This window comes from Tasmannia lanceolata, unplaced genomic scaffold (genome assembly GCF_043159265.1).
Source record: "Tasmannia lanceolata isolate RefF3 unplaced genomic scaffold, GAP_Taslan_0.1 ptg001303l, whole genome shotgun sequence".
NCBI lineage: Eukaryota > Viridiplantae > Streptophyta > Magnoliopsida > Canellales > Winteraceae > Tasmannia > Tasmannia lanceolata.
The window spans coordinates 12,501-22,500 of NW_027519963.1; positions in this window are offsets into that span (position 1 = coordinate 12,501).

The following is a 10,000-nucleotide window of genomic DNA, read 5'->3' on the forward strand; positions in this document are numbered from 1 at the left end:
CTAGGCATTCTTGGGCGCAGATCCCGCATCGTCTCGTCGCGTCTGGGCGCAAACACGTCGCGTCTCGTTGCGTCTTCAGAAGTCGTCGCTAACAGCACCTTTGGTTGCCACTGGTGGTTAGGCTGGTTGGTTGCGCAAACCCTATAGGAGGGTGGCATGCTGGTGGGCGTTTTTGCCCGGATAGGCACTAGAATGTGCAGATTTTGGGCGTTTTTGCCTGGATAGGCTAAGGAATGGGCATGCTTTGGGCGTTTTTGCCCGGATAGGCACCGGAATGCTTGGCCTTGGCTTGTCCTAGCAAGGCATTGCTGGGTTGGGCTCCCTTGGCCTTTTGGGCGCCTTGGACGATGTCTTGCGAAGACCATGGGCACAAGGCCATGGCATATGGTGAGGAAAGGACCACGGTTGCCAAGGTTAGGCACCGGAATGCTTGGCCTTGGCTTGCCCTAGCAGGGCATTGCTGGGTTGGGCTCCCTTGGCCTTTTGGGCGCCTTGGACGATGTCTTGCGAAGACCATGGGCACAAGGCCATGGCATATGGTGAGGAAAGGACCACGGTTGCCAAGGTTAGGCACCGGAATGCTTGGCCTTGGCTTGCCAAAGCAGGGCATTGCTGGGTTGGGCTCCCTTGGCCTTCCGGGCGCCTTGGACACTGTCTTGGGAAGACCATGGGCACAAGGCCATGGCATATGGTGGGGAATGGACCACGGTTGCCAAGGCTAGGCATATAGAGAGGAATCGCATTTTTGCCCGGATAGGCACCGGAATGCTTGGCCTTGGCTTGCCATAGCAGGGCATTGCTGGGTTGGGCTCCCTTGGCCTTCCGGGGGCCTTGGACGCTGTCTTGGGAAGACCATGGGCACAAGGCCATGGCATATAGTGAGGAATGGACCACGGTTGGCAAGGCTAGGCATATAGAGAGGAATGGACCACGGTTGCCAAGGTTGCGCAAGTTTTGGGCATTTTTTGCCCGGATATGCCCAAGTATGCCCCGATAGGCCCGTTACGCCCCGGTATGAACGCGTATGCCCGGATAGACTCGGTATGCCTTGGGATACATGCGTATGCCCCGATAGGCTTGGTACGCCCCGATATGCGCACGTGTGCCCCAGTAGGGCTCGGTATGCCCCGGTATGTACGCGTGTGCCCCGATAGGCCCGGTATGCCCCGATATGCACACGTGTGCCCCAATAGGGGTCGGTATGCCCCGGTAGGTACGCGTGTGCCCCGTAATGCACGTTTCGCAGATCTCCCCGCATGTCCCGCCCCTATATGTAATACTTACTTACTTACTTACTTTCTTTCTTGCTTGCTTGCTTGCTTGCAATGGTTGGGAGTGCCCGGCATGCCCCGCTGCAGAGACCAAGGGCGCAATGACTTGGCACCGCGGATGCCGGGACTCCGGCACTTCCCGTGGCACTGATGGTTGGTTCCAAAGACAAAAGGCCGTGCAAGGCCACCGCACCGCGGATGATTTTGCTCGTGCTGGCGCCGTTGTGTGGCCAAAGAACATGCGCGAATGCTCGTGTCGGAAGGGTTGGTGTCCTGGCCCCGCGGGTGTCACGAATGCTCGGTTGCGAAGACCATGGGACCAGAGCCATGGCACGTCGGATGATGGCTCCAGCTGGCGCCCCGGCACTTTCTGTGGCATTGATGCTCGGTTTCAAAGACAAACGTGCGCAGGGCCAGGGGACCGCGGATGACTGCTCGTGCTGGCCCCGTTGGGCGGCATTGATGGTCGGTTGCAAAGAAAATGCGCGATTGCTCGTGTCGGGGCCCGGCAAGCCAAGGCCAAGCGAGCCATGGCACGTCGGATGATGGCTCCAGCTGGCGCCCCGGCACTTTCTGTGGCATTGATGCTCGGTTTCAAAGACAAACGTGCGCAGGGCCAGGGGACCGCGGATGACTGCTCGTGCTGGCCCCGTTGGGCGGCATTGATGGTCGGTTGCAAAGAAAATGCGCGATTGCTCGTGTCGGGGCCTGGCAAGCCAAGGCCAAGCGAGCCATGGCAACGCGGATGATGGCTCGCTAGTGCTGGCGCCGTGCACAGTGGCCTCGCACACTCGCCCTGCACGCTTCCCTTGCACGCAGCCTTGCACACTAGCCTCGCATGCGAGCCTTGCACCCTAGCCATGCAAACTAGCCTTGCACGGTAGCCATGCACACAAGCCGTGCACATTAGCCATGCGCACAAGCCCCGCACACTAGCCTTGCGCACAACCCTTGCACACAAGCAATGCACACAAGCCTTGCACTCAAGCAATGCACACAAGCCCTGGACACTAGCCTTGCACACGGGCCTGGCACACAAGCCTTGGGCACTAGCCTTGCGCACTAGCGTTCCACATGAGCCTTGCACACTAGCCTTGGACACTAGCCTTGCACACAGGCCTTGCACACTAGGCATGCTTGGGCGAGCTGATCCCGCATCAAGTCGACGGGTCTAGGCATTCTTGGGCGCAGATCCCGCATCGTCTCGTCGCGTCTGGGCGCAAACACGTCGCGTCTCGTTGCGTCTTCAGAAGTCGTCGCTAACAGCACCTTTGGTTGCCACTGGTGGTTAGGCTGGTTGGTTGCGCAAACCCTATAGGAGGGTGGCATGCTGGTGGGCGTTTTTGCCCGGATAGGCACTAGAATGTGCAGATTTTGGGCGTTTTTGCCTGGATAGGCTAAGGAATGGGCATGCTTTGGGCGTTTTTGCCCGGATAGGCACCGGAATGCTTGGCCTTGGCTTGTCCTAGCAAGGCATTGCTGGGTTGGGCTCCCTTGGCCTTTTGGGCGCCTTGGACGATGTCTTGCGAAGACCATGGGCACAAGGCCATGGCATATGGTGAGGAAAGGGCCACGGTTGCCAAGGTTAGGCACCGGAATGCTTGGCCTTGGCTTGCCAAAGCAGGGCATTGCTGGGTTGGGCTCCCTTGGCCTTCCGGGCGCCTTGGACACTGTCTTGGGAAGACCATGGGCACAAGGCCATGGCATATGGTGGGGAATGGACCACGGTTGCCAAGGCTAGGCATATAGAGAGGAATTGCATTTTTGCCCGGATAGGCACCGGAATGCTTGGCCTTGGCTTGCCATAGCAGGGCATTGCTGGGTTGGGCTCCCTTGGCCTTCCGGGGGCCTTGGACGCTGTCTTGGGAAGACCATGGGCACAAGGCCATGGCATATAGTGAGGAATGGACCACGGTTGGCAAGGCTAGGCATATAGAGAGGAATGGACCACGGTTGCCAAGGTTGCGCAAGTTTTGGGCATTTTTTGCCCGGATATGCCCAAGTATGCCCCGATAGGCCCGTTACGCCCCGGTATGAACGCGTATGCCCGGATAGACTCGGTATGCCTTGGGATACATGCGTATGCCCCGATAGGCTTGGTACGCCCCGATATGCGCACGTGTGCCCCAGTAGGGCTCGGTATGCCCCGGTATGTACGCGTGTGCCCCGATAGGCCCGGTATGCCCCGATATGCACACGTGTGCCCCAATAGGGGTCGGTATGCCCCGGTAGGTACGCGTGTGCCCCGTAATGCACGTTTCGCAGATCTCCCCGCATGTCCCGCCCCTATATGTAATACTTACTTACTTACTTACTTTCTTTCTTGCTTGCTTGCTTGCTTGCAATGGTTGGGAGTGCCCGGCATGCCCCGCTGCAGAGACCAAGGGCGCAATGACTTGGCACCGCGGATGCCGGGACTCCGGCACTTCCCGTGGCACTGATGGTTGGTTCCAAAGACAAAAGGCCGTGCAAGGCCACCGCACCGCGGATGATTTTGCTCGTGCTGGCGCCGTTGTGTGGCCAAAGAACATGCGCGAATGCTCGTGTCGGAAGGGTTGGTGTCCTGGCCCCGCGGGTGTCACGAATGCTCGGTTGCGAAGACCATGGGACCAGAGCCATGGCACGTCGGATGATGGCTCCAGCTGGCGCCCCGGCACTTTCTGTGGCATTGATGCTCGGTTTCAAAGACAAACGTGCGCAGGGCCAGGGGACCGCGGATGACTGCTCGTGCTGGCCCCGTTGGGCGGCATTGATGGTCGGTTGCAAAGAAAATGCGCGATTGCTCGTGTCGGGGCCTGGCAAGCCAAGGCCAAGCGAGCCATGGCAACGCGGATGATGGCTCGCTAGTGCTGGCGCCGTGCACAGTGGCCTCGCACACTCGCCCTGCACGCTTCCCTTGCACGCAGCCTTGCACACTAGCCTCGCATGCGAGCCTTGCACCCTAGCCATGCAAACTAGCCTTGCACGGTAGCCATGCACACAAGCCGTGCACATTAGCCATGCGCACAAGCCCCGCACACTAGCCTTGCGCACAACCCTTGCACACAAGCAATGCACACAAGCCTTGCACTCAAGCAATGCACACAAGCCCTGGACACTAGCCTTGCACACGGGCCTGGCACACAAGCCTTGGGCACTAGCCTTGCGCACTAGCGTTCCACATGAGCCTTGCACACTAGCCTTGGACACTAGCCTTGCACACAGGCCTTGCACACTAGGCATGCTTGGGCGAGCTGATCCCGCATCAAGTCGACGGGTGTAGGCATTCTTGGGCGCAGATCCCGCATCGTCTCGTCGCGTCTGGGCGCAAACACGTCGCGTCTCGTTGCGTCTTCAGAAGTCGTCGCTAACAGCACCTTTGGTTGCCACTGGTGGTTAGGCTGGTTGGTTGCGCAAACCCTATAGGAGGGTGGCATGCTGGTGGGCGTTTTTGCCCGGATAGGCACTAGAATGTGCAGATTTTGGGCGTTTTTGCCTGGATAGGCTAAGGAATGGGCATGCTTTGGGCGTTTTTGCCCGGATAGGCACCGGAATGCTTGGCCTTGGCTTGTCCTAGCAAGGCATTGCTGGGTTGGGCTCCCTTGGCCTTTTGGGCGCCTTGGACGATGTCTTGCGAAGACCATGGGCACAAGGCCATGGCATATGGTGAGGAAAGGGCCACGGTTGCCAAGGTTAGGCACCGGAATGCTTGGCCTTGGCTTGCCAAAGCAGGGCATTGCTGGGTTGGGCTCCCTTGGCCTTCCGGGCGCCTTGGACACTGTCTTGGGAAGACCATGGGCACAAGGCCATGGCATATGGTGGGGAATGGACCACGGTTGCCAAGGCTAGGCATATAGAGAGGAATTGCATTTTTGCCCGGATAGGCACCGGAATGCTTGGCCTTGGCTTGCCATAGCAGGGCATTGCTGGGTTGGGCTCCCTTGGCCTTCCGGGGGCCTTGGACGCTGTCTTGGGAAGACCATGGGCACAAGGCCATGGCATATAGTGAGGAATGGACCACGGTTGGCAAGGCTAGGCATATAGAGAGGAATGGACCACGGTTGCCAAGGTTGCGCAAGTTTTGGGCATTTTTTGCCCGGATATGCCCAAGTATGCCCCGATAGGCCCGTTACGCCCCGGTATGAACGCGTATGCCCGGATAGACTCGGTATGCCTTGGGATACATGCGTATGCCCCGATAGGCTTGGTACGCCCCGATATGCGCACGTGTGCCCCAGTAGGGCTCGGTATGCCCCGGTATGTACGCGTGTGCCCCGATAGGCCCGGTATGCCCCGATATGCACACGTGTGCCCCAATAGGGGTCGGTATGCCCCGGTAGGTACGCGTGTGCCCCGTAATGCACGTTTCGCAGATCTCCCCGCATGTCCCGCCCCTATATGTAATACTTACTTACTTACTTACTTTCTTTCTTGCTTGCTTGCTTGCTTGCAATGGTTGGGAGTGCCCGGCATGCCCCGCTGCAGAGACCAAGGGCGCAATGACTTGGCACCGCGGATGCCGGGACTCCGGCACTTCCCGTGGCACTGATGGTTGGTTCCAAAGACAAAAGGCCGTGCAAGGCCACCGCACCGCGGATGATTTTGCTCGTGCTGGCGCCGTTGTGTGGCCAAAGAACATGCGCGAATGCTCGTGTCGGAAGGGTTGGTGTCCTGGCCCCGCGGGTGTCACGAATGCTCGGTTGCGAAGACCATGGGACCAGAGCCATGGCACGTCGGATGATGGCTCCAGCTGGCGCCCCGGCACTTTCTGTGGCATTGATGCTCGGTTTCAAAGACAAACGTGCGCAGTGCCAGGGGACCGCGGATGACTGCTCGTGCTGGCCCCGTTGGGCGGCATTGATGGTCGGTTGCAAAGAAAATGCGCGATTGCTCGTGTCGGGGCCCGGCAAGCCAAGGCCAAGCGAGCCATGGCACGTCGGATGATGGCTCCAGCTGGCGCCCCGGCACTTTCTGTGGCATTGATGCTCGGTTTCAAAGACAAACGTGCGCAGGGCCAGGGGACCGCGGATGACTGCTCGTGCTGGCCCCGTTGGGCGGCATTGATGGTCGGTTGCAAAGAAAATGCGCGATTGCTCGTGTCGGGGCCTGGCAAGCCAAGGCCAAGCGAGCCATGGCAACGCGGATGATGGCTCGCTAGTGCTGGCGCCGTGCACAGTGGCCTCGCACACTCGCCCTGCACGCTTCCCTTGCACGCAGCCTTGCACACTAGCCTCGCATGCGAGCCTTGCACCCTAGCCATGCAAACTAGCCTTGCACGGTAGCCATGCACACAAGCCGTGCACATTAGCCATGCGCACAAGCCCCGCACACTAGCCTTGCGCACAACCCTTGCACACAAGCCATGCACTCGAGCAATGCACACAAGCCTTGCACTCAAGCAATGCACACAAGCCCTGGACACTAGCCTTGCACACGGGCCTGGCACACAAGCCTTGGGCACTAGCCTTGCGCACTAGCGTTCCACATGAGCCTTGCACACTAGCCTTGGACACTAGCCTTGCACACAGGCCTTGCACACTAGGCATGCTTGGGCGAGCTGATCCCGCATCAAGTCGACGGGTCTAGGCATTCTTGGGCGCAGATCCCGCATCGTCTCGTCGCGTCTGGGCGCAAACACGTCGCGTCTCGTTGCGTCTTCAGAAGTCGTCGCTAACAGCACCTTTGGTTGCCACTGGTGGTTAGGCTGGTTGGTTGCGCAAACCCTATAGGAGGGTGGCATGCTGGTGGGCGTTTTTGCCCGGATAGGCACTAGAATGTGCAGATTTTGGGCGTTTTTGCCTGGATAGGCTAAGGAATGGGCATGCTTTGGGCGTTTTTGCCCGGATAGGCACCGGAATGCTTGGCCTTGGCTTGTCCTAGCAAGGCATTGCTGGGTTGGGCTCCCTTGGCCTTTTGGGCGCCTTGGACGATGTCTTGCGAAGACCATGGGCACAAGGCCATGGCATATGGTGAGGAAAGGACCACGGTTGCCAAGGTTAGGCACCGGAATGCTTGGCCTTGGCTTGCCAAAGCAGGGCATTGCTGGGTTGGGCTCCCTTGGCCTTCCGGGCGCCTTGGACACTGTCTTGGGAAGACCATGGGCACAAGGCCATGGCATATGGTGGGGAATGGACCACGGTTGCCAAGGCTAGGCATATAGAGAGGAATTGCATTTTTGCCCGGATAGGCACCGGAATGCTTGGCCTTGGCTTGCCATAGCAGGGCATTGCTGGGTTGGGCTCCCTTGGCCTTCCGGGGGCCTTGGACGCTGTCTTGGGAAGACCATGGGCACAAGGCCATGGCATATAGTGAGGAATGGACCACGGTTGGCAAGGCTAGGCATATAGAGAGGAATGGACCACGGTTGCCAAGGTTGCGCAAGTTTTGGGCATTTTTTGCCCGGATATGCCCAAGTATGCCCCGATAGGCCCGTTACGCCCCGGTATGAACGCGTATGCCCGGATAGACTCGGTATGCCTTGGGATACATGCGTATGCCCCGATAGGCTTGGTACGCCCCGATATGCGCACGTGTGCCCCAGTAGGGCTCGGTATGCCCCGGTATGTACGCGTGTGCCCCGATAGGCCCGGTATGCCCCGATATGCACACGTGTGCCCCAATAGGGGTCGGTATGCCCCGGTAGGTACGCGTGTGCCCCGTAATGCACGTTTCGCAGATCTCCCCGCATGTCCCGCCCCTATATGTAATACTTACTTACTTACTTACTTTCTTTCTTGCTTGCTTGCTTGCTTGCAATGGTTGGGAGTGCCCGGCATGCCCCGCTGCAGAGACCAAGGGCGCAATGACTTGGCACCGCGGATGCCGGGACTCCGGCACTTCCCGTGGCACTGATGGTTGGTTCCAAAGACAAAAGGCCGTGCAAGGCCACCACACCGCGGATGATTTTGCTCGTGCTGGCGCCGTTGTGTGGCCAAAGAACATGCGCGAATGCTCGTGTCGGAAGGGTTGGTGTCCTGGCCCCGCGGGTGTCACGAATGCTCGGTTGCGAAGACCATGGGACCAGAGCCATGGCACGTCGGATGATGGCTCCAGCTGGCGCCCCGGCACTTTCTGTGGCATTGATGCTCGGTTTCAAAGACAAACGTGCGCAGGGCCAGGGGACCGCGGATGACTGCTCGTGCTGGCCCCGTTGGGCGGCATTGATGGTCGGTTGCAAAGAAAATGCGCGATTGCTCGTGTCGGGGCCTGGCAAGCCAAGGCCAAGCGAGCCATGACAACGCGGATGATGGCTCCAGCTGGCGCCCCGGCACTTTCTGTGGCATTGATGCTCGGTTTCGAAGACAAACGTGCGCAGGGCCAGGGGACCGCGGAGGACTGCTCGTGCTGGCCCCGTTGGGCGGCATTGATGGTGTGTTGCAGAGAGCATGTGCGATTGCAAGTGTCGGCCGGGTTTGGGTTCCCTTGGGCTTTCGGGTGCCTTGGACGCTGTCTTGCGAAGACCATGGGCACAAGGCCCCGTCCTGGCCCCTTGTTCGATTCGCTCTCGTCTTGCGCTTGCTTCCAAGGTCCTCCATGACCTTCCCCATGGCCTTGCTAGATCCCCCCCATGACGCATGACCTCTGTCCGTTGATTGGTTTTGAGTGCACACCATGCCCGGCTTGGCACCGTGTTGTCGCGTGAGTGGCATTTGGATCGTGCATGCTGGTGGGCTACCTGCCAATGCGCACAAGCCTTGCACACTAGCCTTGCGCACGAGCCTTGCACAAAAGCCTTGGACACAAGCCTTGCGCACAAGCCATGCGCACAAGCCTTGGACGCTAGCCTTGCACACAAGCCATGCATACAAGCCTTGCTCACAAGCCTTGGGCACTGGCCCATCGCAGTAGCCTTGCACACAAGCCTTGCGCACTAGCTTTGGGCACGAGCCTTGCGCACTTGCCTTGGGCACTAGCCTTGCACACAACCCTTGGGAACTAGCCTTGCGCACCAGCCTTGCCCACAAGCCTTGCACACCAGCCTTGCACACTAGCCTTGCATACAAGCCTTGCACACTAGCCTTGCACACAGGCCATGCTCACTAGCCTTGGGCACTAGCCTTGCACACAGACCTTGGGCACTAGCCTTGCGCACTAGCCTTGCCCACGAGCCTTGCACACTAGCCTTGCACGCAGGCCTTGCACGCTAGGCATGCTTGGGCCAGCAGCTCCCGCATCAAGTCGGCGGGTGTAGGCACGGTTGGGCGCAGATCCCGCATCGCCTCGTCGCGTCTGGGCGCAAACCCGTCGCGTCTCGTTGCGTCTTCAGAAGTCGTCACTAACAGCACCTTTGGTTGCCACTGGTGGTTAGGCGGGTTGGTTGCGCAAACCCTATAGGAGGGTGGCATGCTGCGGGGCGCTGGAATGCGCAGGCTTAGGGCGTTTTTGCCCGGATAGGCACTGGAATGTGCTGGTTTTGGGCGTTTTTGCCTGGATAGGCTAAGGAATGGGCATGCTTTGGGCGTTTTCCCCGGATAGGCACTGGAATGGGCTGGTTTTGGGCGTTTTTGCCTGGATAGGCTAACGAATGGGGCATGCTTTGGGCGTTTTTGCCCGGGTAGGCACTGGAATGCCTGGCCTTGGCTGGGCATTGCTGGGTTGGGCTCCCTTGGCCTTTCAGGCGCCTTGGATGCTGTCTTGTGAAGACCATGGGCACAAGGCCATGGCATATAGTGGGGAATGGACCATGGTTGCCAAGGTTAGGCAATATAGAGGGCGGTGGGCGAGTAGGCCATGGCGTCACTTGTTTGCCC